The following is a 9,255-nucleotide window of genomic DNA, read 5'->3' as shown; positions in this document are numbered from 1 at the left end:
ATATTTTCAGTGCCTTGAGCATTTGCTATAGTTGCAGCTTAGGTATTCAGTGATGAGTACAATCTGTAAGTATTTGACTCCTTTTCCTACAGTTCAAGACCAGTTTCCTACAATTCAGGACAATTTTCCCGACAAACTGCTTGCTATAAACGGTATTCCAACAATAAAAAAACACAGTCAACTGAGCATAAACCAAGCTCAAATCAGTTCAAAACAATCTATGGTAGTGGCAAAACATCCCAACAACAAACTATGTCCATACAAGTATCAGTGTTTGTACTGTATGCAAGTAGCAGTACCAAATACAGCCAGCCCACTGCTATAACCAGCAATATTTTCTCTGTTAAAACAAGAGTATCCAGATCTCAAAACAACCCCAAAATATCTATTCAGTTGCCACTCTCTACAGGAGTTGATACATGTCCAACCGATCAGAATATATTGCATGTATGTCAAGTGAATATGATAGGTATCCTTCATGCAGACAATAACCGGTCAATACCCTGGTATAACCAGCAACAAATTGGTCCAAATTTTAGACTTTCAACACTCACAATATGCCAAAAAGCATCTACCACTCAAGTGGTATGATCCAAGCATTTGTCAGTAGCAAATAAGCATCACAAATACTTCAACCCTGTTGGTATATTGTTTCCAAATTCAGGATAGCAACTAGTTCACTATTTCCAGCCTACAAATAAGCTCCAAATTTGAGCATTTAACACTCCAATATCATGCTCAAATGCATGATAATAAGGGCATATACATTGTTAGGAGGAAAGCCACCAGTGCCCTTGAATCACCCGCTGTTTACTGCAATAAACAGCCAATGCACAGGTCTGTGCTAAATATCTCAAAATTTGTAAGGAATTTGAAAAATTTTCTTTTGCAAAGTTGTAGACCACGTCGAAACGGTCAGGGATGGTGGCTCGTTTCTCCAAAAACTATTTCTGTATAGCAAGATATAGCTTTTGCAAAAAATGGCTATAGGCACAATCTCCTTTGATGACGTTTCTTCAGATCTGATGTCTTGATGTCAAATGGCCACTGCCAAGCCTTCAAGCTTTAGGCGTTCAAGCTCTGATACCATGTTGGAAGAGAGGGAGAGAGACAGAGTGGAGCAGAAGATGAGCCTCAACTCATTGTTGTTCTTCTTCCATTATTCTTCCATCATACTAACTGAAAGAGACTTACACACATAGGTATGACTAACCAAGACTAATTGTGATTAAGTCACTGACTACACCGACTTATTGAATGTCACATACGTGTATAGCTGTATCCAGCTAATGTCGGTCACACACATAAGGATAGATTGACTGAAGAGTAACAGGAGCTTGATATTCTAACAAGTTCCCTGATCCAACTATTATATTTTGTTGTTCTTCTCGCCTTCTCTAACCAAACGATCTAAAGTATCATTTGGTGCTAGTTTCACATTTGCTATAGAGCCTAGAATCTTACTCTTTTGGCCCTTAATAAGGCAAGAGATTTGCATTTTTTGAGATGGTCTATTAGCAACATTTAGCCTATTCAGCAAATATTTGAACTTCTCAACATAATCCTCCACCAACATATCTTTTTGATCTATATTCTTGATCTTCTTCAAAATATCTACAAGAGTTTTGTCTTCCTTGAAATGCTACAGAAGTCCTCAAAGCGTCATATGTAGGGAAGGAACCCATACCATAGCTGCTAAACCAATCCATATCCTTCTCTTGAAGAGTGCTATAAACTACTATATTTTAACTTGGTCTCCATATAGTTGGTTAAACCCACTTGCTTTTCACCTTGTTTCAAACTAAGCCATATGACAATTAGGATCTTTTGTCTTTCCCCCTAAAAATTTAGCAATTGGTACCTTAGGATTTTTTTTGCTCCTATTACTAAGACCTAGTGGATCAAACACTAGCTTTCGTTGTGCATGTGGCCCACACAGAGCAATTCCTATCAACAAACATCTTGTATATTTCTCCTCAAGTCATCAAGAGGATTTTTTGCTTCTAATTCAATATCATCATGTCCATCTCCTCCTATTGCACTTATGGATGGAATATCTTCTGGAACGATATCCTTGGGTTCGGGTTCCTCCCTGCATAGGTCTTCATCAATCTCCTCTTCTCTTTTGGCATGCACTTCTCCTACAACTTGCACTTCTCTATCCAGTTTCACTTCAACTTGGGCCTCAAGCAGAATGTGTTGGGCTTTCCTTACTCCCTCAATTCTCTTACTCTTTCACTTTGAGGGAATTGTCTTGACATATATGATATCCATTCAAAGCACTTTGAACATGATAATTGCCATTGCAATCTTGCGCTTTTATAGCCAATTTCTTTGCTTGATCTCCTTCAAGCCCGATTCCTTAATCATGAGCATTATCCACATGAACTAGGCAAGATCACCAAAGTGTAATGGCATATCATGATCAATATATAGAACAATCTACCTGAAACAATCCTATTACAACATACAACTTCTTAAAATTGATTTGCAATCATAGGTAACATTTATTTTTTAGGAATGCTATATAGACACATAGTAGACAACATAATTTATAGCAGCATGCTATCCTGAAAATTACTAAACAAATTATTTTTGAACAAAGAACTCATAGTAAACAACATCAGAAATTCAAGAGACAGAGATAGAATGATACAATCAAACATTAGCAACCCTTTATGGTAGCCATCCTAAAAATCATGTATTCCAAAGGTAGTATGAATTAGGTACATCAAGATAGCCACCACCTTTCACATGATATTCCATGACATTCAAAGGTTACTTCACATATGCTGATCCAATCACCTATATGCATGCTAAGTACTAAGGTAAAAGGACTAAGGTGAAGGTGTAATCTGAGCCCTATAGAGCTACCTAAGGGAAATTGCAGCCATACAACTAATGTCAACAATATCCAATGCCAAGTCATTTCCTAGTCTCACAGAGCCTCTCATGGTGCGATAGGATTGAAACCAATCCCTATGTGGAGTAATATGAAAAGAAGCCCCTAAATCAAGCAGCCAAAACACAGAGACTATATAGATGAAACATCAATAAACTAAGAAGCATCAAGAGAGGAAAGTGCTAAGATGTACTCATTTTCTAATTTAGGCTACACTACATTTATTTCTTCGGTCTTTACACTGGACTTAGTAGGGACAATGCTATGATCATTAGAAATTTTTGCACTTTTCCCTTGCCTTTCTCTTTGTGCTTATCATTGTGTATCTTATGGTAGTGCGGCCAAATATGACCCTACTTCTCATAGTAATGACATATTGGAGAAGGATTTACAACCATGGGACTTATTGTAAGACTTCCCGTGAGATTGAGATCACTGTGAGTCTCTACCATGGTGGTCATTATTGCTCTTACCATCATGTCTCCTCATAATAGTCAATGCATGAGAAGTATGGGTTACATCCACATTCTTTCTATTTATTTCCTCAATGAATAAAGCATCCTCAATATCCTTGAGTTTCAAGCCATCCTTAGGCATATTAGCACAAATGGCTATACGAAAAGCGTCCCATGACTCTAGAAGTGTGACAAGCAAAAACAAGGGAGGTAGGTTATTATTGAACTTAATTCCCTACAAAGTTAATTGGCTGAAAATTTAATGAAATTAATTCAAATGTAAGGATACACTAGTCCCTTCCTTCATGTGAAGGTCCATAAGCTATTTCAACCAATACATTTGTAATGTAGGACTTTGCCAAGCATTATCCTCAGCAGGTGCAACAACATTGAACTAAACTTGTTTTGACAAAGACAATATAAGGGTGGATTTACATAGCTAATCCCAATTATCTTGAGCCCTGCTTTGAGCTTTACACTCTTGGTTTTCAATAACCCAACCTACTTCTTTTGAGCTAGTACCTACCATACCTACATCTTTCAATAAGTGAAATTTGTGCCATCAAGCTTTTCAATATTGAAAATGACACTATCATTCAAAGAACCAACCATAATGATAGTATACCAATGCAAAATCCGAGAGAATGGGATGTTGTAAATGATTACAAATCAGCCCCCAAAACTTCATGACCTTTTTTGACAGAAAGGCAAACTATGATATTCGTGTCCTATCTTTCAGGTTGACCCTCTTTGCATGTATGGTTGTTGGGTGTCATTGAACAAGTTGATCAATTACTCCTTTGCAACGTGTCCAAAAGGCCTCTATGAATCTAGTGGTATTCAATGTACCTACCCTTAGATAGGCCAGAGGAGGTAACATTTAGTAGTCACTTAAATACCTTTCTTGCGTAGCATTGTTTGGACCCATAGGGTTCATAGACTTAGCTTGTGATGTGGGTCTAATTTTTATTTCACAACAAAATGTCAATGCCTCAATCTGAAAGGATTGAATTGAGGAATGCTATAATTCTACAATCATCCTAACAACACTTTAAGACCCATCTAATAAGGGTCACTTTGCGATCAATCAAAGATGAGAGTAGCTAACATTGCACTTGCTTCAAAGAGAGTATGAAACTAAGGGGAGATGAGCATCAACCCTTCTAGTCCAACATAGTCACACATCTCGAACCTAAAATAGCGTCAACTTGCGTTTAACCCTAGAAATTAAGTAGTCACAATTGATCAACTCTAGCCCTAAATAATCATGTAGAAAGCCACATGACTTATTGGGTCGATGCATCCTTAGGATAGGGTCATCAAGGACACCATATCCACTCATGCATCTAACACCTTTAGTTTTCTAATTGAGTATCCTACCAATGCTGTGAGCCTATATAAAAATACCATCCTTAATTAGCTATTTACACAAGGCTAATTAAGCATTCTTATCCATCTTAGAATCAACCAAGGAATTACTAACATGATAAGCAGCTCATTGATTCCCATGTTGTAATAGGAGGAAAGATTCCTCCCATGGATGACCTCTTACCTTAGGTGAAGGTTGTAATACTTGAGGCAACTATGCTTTTGGCTCATGGAGATGGAACCTTAGTAAAGACCTTAGGGAGATGCAACATTCCGTCATTCCTATATAATTAAAGTGCATGGACTTCATAGTAGCATGGAATCATTTCTATTTGATTGAGTGCATGAACTTCAGAGCAACATTCAATCATTCCTAAAGTGCATGGACTTCATATCAACCTTTTGACCACAACTAATAGTTGCGGCTCATTATAGGGCAACACATGGCAAGTGACATTGGGACACCATGAAGGGTATCATGAGATACCTTAAGAACACTACAAATATGTGCATTTTTTATGGTGACCAAGATACTGGAGTGGTGGCCTACACAAACTTTGATTATGCATAGCATGCAGATAATAGGAATCCACCTCTAGCTATGTCTTCACCTTTACTAGACATGTTGTTTTATAGATGTCTAGGGTGTAGGAATGCATGGCCTTGTCTACAACCAAGGCTGAGTACATTGCAGCCATTGAGGTTTACAAGGCAGCTACATTATCCATACACTATGAGTGCCAGCATGTAATCTAGTCTTTCATGCAAAGACTAAGCATATTGAGGTCCACTACCACTTTATCAGATAGGCGGTTGAGGGAAACTAAATAGAGCTTGACTAATAATGAGAATCTTGCAGGTTTTCTCACTAAAAGTCTCCCAATGGAACATTATGCTTTCCTTAGGAAGATGATGGTGGGTGTAGGATGAGGCGACATCTATCCCTCATTTAGTTGTACTTATATGTACATCTTGTACTTTGTCAATTTTTTCTTGTTTTCTCCATAGCTAGGTACATTCGCCTCGCTCATCATTGTCACTTTATTCTTTATTCTTTCTATGACAATAGAATAAGGGAAGGCATGTCACACATTGTGATTGTTGGAGTTCCCAGACATTGTCTTGCTCTCTCTTGTTTGAACCTCTATACCTCTTGCATCCTCTTGCTTCCACTTATACTAGCACCTCTTGCTCCACCTTTCAACTCAAAATAGCCATGGTAATATAAAAAGGAAACCTTCTAATTCATTTCAAGATAATAAAATGTCATTCTTTCTAATCATGACATAATAATGTATCCATACAATCACTAGGTAGTACTATTCATGACCAAGCAACATATATATCCTATATATTCTTAATCTTGTCTCTCCTTTTCATAGGAGTTTAAAGATAGCCTTTAAAATACTATTTGATGCAATCATATGATGGAGCCTTATTGACTTTCCTTTCTTGTCAACAACAAGTATTGTCCATCAAGTCTTAAGCTACTCAAGAGTTCCTCAGCTCCACAATCCTTGGTCCCTAATCCGTTTCCTTTTTATTTCAAGTCATTGTTTTGGGTAATCCTAGGCTTGGCCTTAGAGAAGCCTATTTAAGGAGGACTAACTATCACCTAAGATCCTTATAGATGTATCAAATCAAGATTCCAAAATACTCATTGCTTAAATATTGCAACTTCTAATCCTCTCATTATACATTTCAAGTCTCTTCATTCTCCTATTAGGGAGGGACTATATCATTATACATTATTTTGATTCTTTATTAGAAAATGTGGTGATTGGACCCTTATACCGGGTTCTAGAGAGTGTTTAAAATCATTAGATATTAGTTTAGTTAAGGATCTAAGATTTTCCTTGCTAGGGTTACTAGGGCTAGTTTTAGTACACTTGTTTCCCTCAATCTCTCCCAACATTTTCTTTTGGTTTTCCAATCCTCATAGCAACCTTCTTTATTATATATCCTCAAGACAATTTGAACGTGATGAGCTTGGCTTACCATCCTTGTCAACTTGCACCATCCCACCTTCTCAAACGCAAAAGGTTTCTCATCACCTATCTGTGGTGATACGATAGTGTAGAATTGACTAACTAATCAATAGACTTATCAAGAAGAAGAAGAGTGCTATACCAAGATATTGACTATGAAGTTGTAAGTAAGTGATTGCGACTTAATAAGGATGGATAAATAAATAATGAGAATGACAATGCTAAGGTTTCTAAGGAGAGTAATAATGCTAAAGCTATATTTTATCAGGGTGTGAAGGATGGCAAAAATTAGTGATGACAAGGGATGGGATGAGCACAACGGTTTGGGGATGAAGTGATACAAGTAGTAGAAGGAAACAACACTTTGCAAGCATCCTAGGATAAGCTAGAAATGTGAAATCGAGAGGGGGGAGGGGGGGGGGGGGGGGGGGGGGGGGCTGAATGAACAAGTTGGTAGGGTCAGAGGGGAGCCACAAGGAGGGGAGGGGGTAGATAGCACGAGGGGTAAGGGAGAGGGGAAGGAACAAGCAATGAGGTGGTTAGGGGGGATGCGAGGAGATGGGGGGTTGATTACTGAGTTGGATGGGTGGTTGGGTCAATGACAAGAGGGGAGGGGTGGTTGGATCAATGACAAGAGGGGAGGGTAGAACCCAAAGGAGAGGGGTAGCGGTACTATTTCTCTTTTTCTTAAAAGGAAAAAAATAAACTAGGGGAGAAAGGGGGAGGTCTTGTGCAAGGGGGAGGGGGAGAGTGTCACACAAGCACAAGAGGGAAAAAGTGTAAGGATGTTACATCCTCTCCCCCTAAAAGAAATTGAGATGTTTTTATCTTGATAAGAGCTATGGAATTACCTCTAAAAGAGATATTCAATGAAATATGTAACCTAGCACACACAAGAATGAGCCCTTTGTTCATTTTCACCCATTATATACCTCTCTACCCATGAGGCAAATTCTCACCCCATTCCCCTAAAATGACACGAGGCCAAGCTCTATAGTATTTCCTAAGATAGTCATCATCCAGCTCTTCCCTAAAACTTCCTAATTCTAACGTTTTAAAAGGAAAATATCGGCTCACTGAGACCACCCAACCATAGAACACACCCATCAGGGGTTCCACTCTCCCACTTCCCTTGATGGAGTATCTTAATTATTCAAGTACCTAACACGTAGCACACAAATCAACTTTCTTAATTAATCCCATTAGCATGAGATTTGTTCACATAATTTATGTGCATGAGCACAAAGACAAGATAAAAAAGTCTTCAGAAAACAATAATAATGTATTTATCCATACCTTATCCAAGGTACAATGCCAATCTAGCATTCCATCCCTTACACCAAGATACATATCTAAAAACTTGTATACCCATGTCCAAGTACCTCCCTTTATTTAGAATATGGACTTTCAATGTCTCTAGACATTGGGGCATTAAGGTTTTCTCATCTCCCAACATAGGGTGTCCAAAGCCTTCCTAATCCTCAAGCACTATAGGAGTAAACCAATGTTTCATAGTGGCCTTCTCACCACTTGACATTCATCCAGTATGTCGAGCATGCCCATTTGGGTCTCTTGCCTTTATCAGCATCTTTTTTTGCAATGCAATCATGGAGATCATCCACCTTTGCATCAAACCCTCGTCCAACGATCTTTCAGAATGAGTAAAACTCTCCCCCTTCTCAGTGGCCTTCTCACCACTTGACCTTTGAGCATGCCCATTTGGGCCTCTTGGCTTTATCGACATCTTTTTTTGTTGTGCAATCATGGAGATTATCTACCCTTTCATCAAACCCTCATCCAACAATATTTCAGAATGAGTAAAACTCTCCCCCTTCAAGGATTTCCAAGGCTCAAACAAGAACAATGTAAAACTACCTATCTTTAACTAGGAAATCGTTTATTTCCCTAAGCAACAAGGTATATGTTAAAATATTTTGATAAAAACCGAAAAAAATCCTTTGAATGCTTCACAATGAATGATATACTCCACAACTTTTTCCTAACAAGACATGCATTTATGTTAGGAATCAGTACATAGCTCATTGGTGCATGAATATTAACCAACCACAATTTTTACTCCTGAATCTACTTAGCTTTATTTGTCCATTCCATACCTTGAAAGGAAATATGTAGGGTACAACATCATAAGAACATTCAACAAATAGAGCACATGTGTAGGAGCCATTCTTAGTTCTCTTTTCATGTGTAGTTCTTTCAAGGTATCCCTCTCACCCTCTCATAGTTCCAATATTTGCACAACAACACAACTTCATAAACATTAGTAATAATCAAAACAAAATTTATATTAGCCATAAACAAGGGGTTTATGCTTAGTTATCAAGTTAGAGTAATGTCCTAAGTTTACTTAAGATAAGAATTCTACCAACTTATAGATGTTTTCTTAGGGTTTTTGACTCTAACTTCCCCCTAGTGATTATGCTAGTGCTAGTTTACCTTCCAAGATTGAGTTTTACATATAAGCCCCCTAGTGACTATCTAAAGATTACGTACTTACTCACCTTAGAAACTTATGTTGAGGTTT

The sequence above is a fragment of the Lygodium microphyllum genome, chromosome 19 (assembly GCF_053477565.2).
Source record: "Lygodium microphyllum isolate KBCC chromosome 19, Lygodium_microphyllum_v1.1.10, whole genome shotgun sequence".
NCBI classification, from domain to species: domain Eukaryota; kingdom Viridiplantae; phylum Streptophyta; class Polypodiopsida; order Schizaeales; family Lygodiaceae; genus Lygodium; species Lygodium microphyllum.
The sequence above is the reverse complement of the archived record's forward strand: the minus strand, read 5'-3'. Positions refer to the sequence as shown.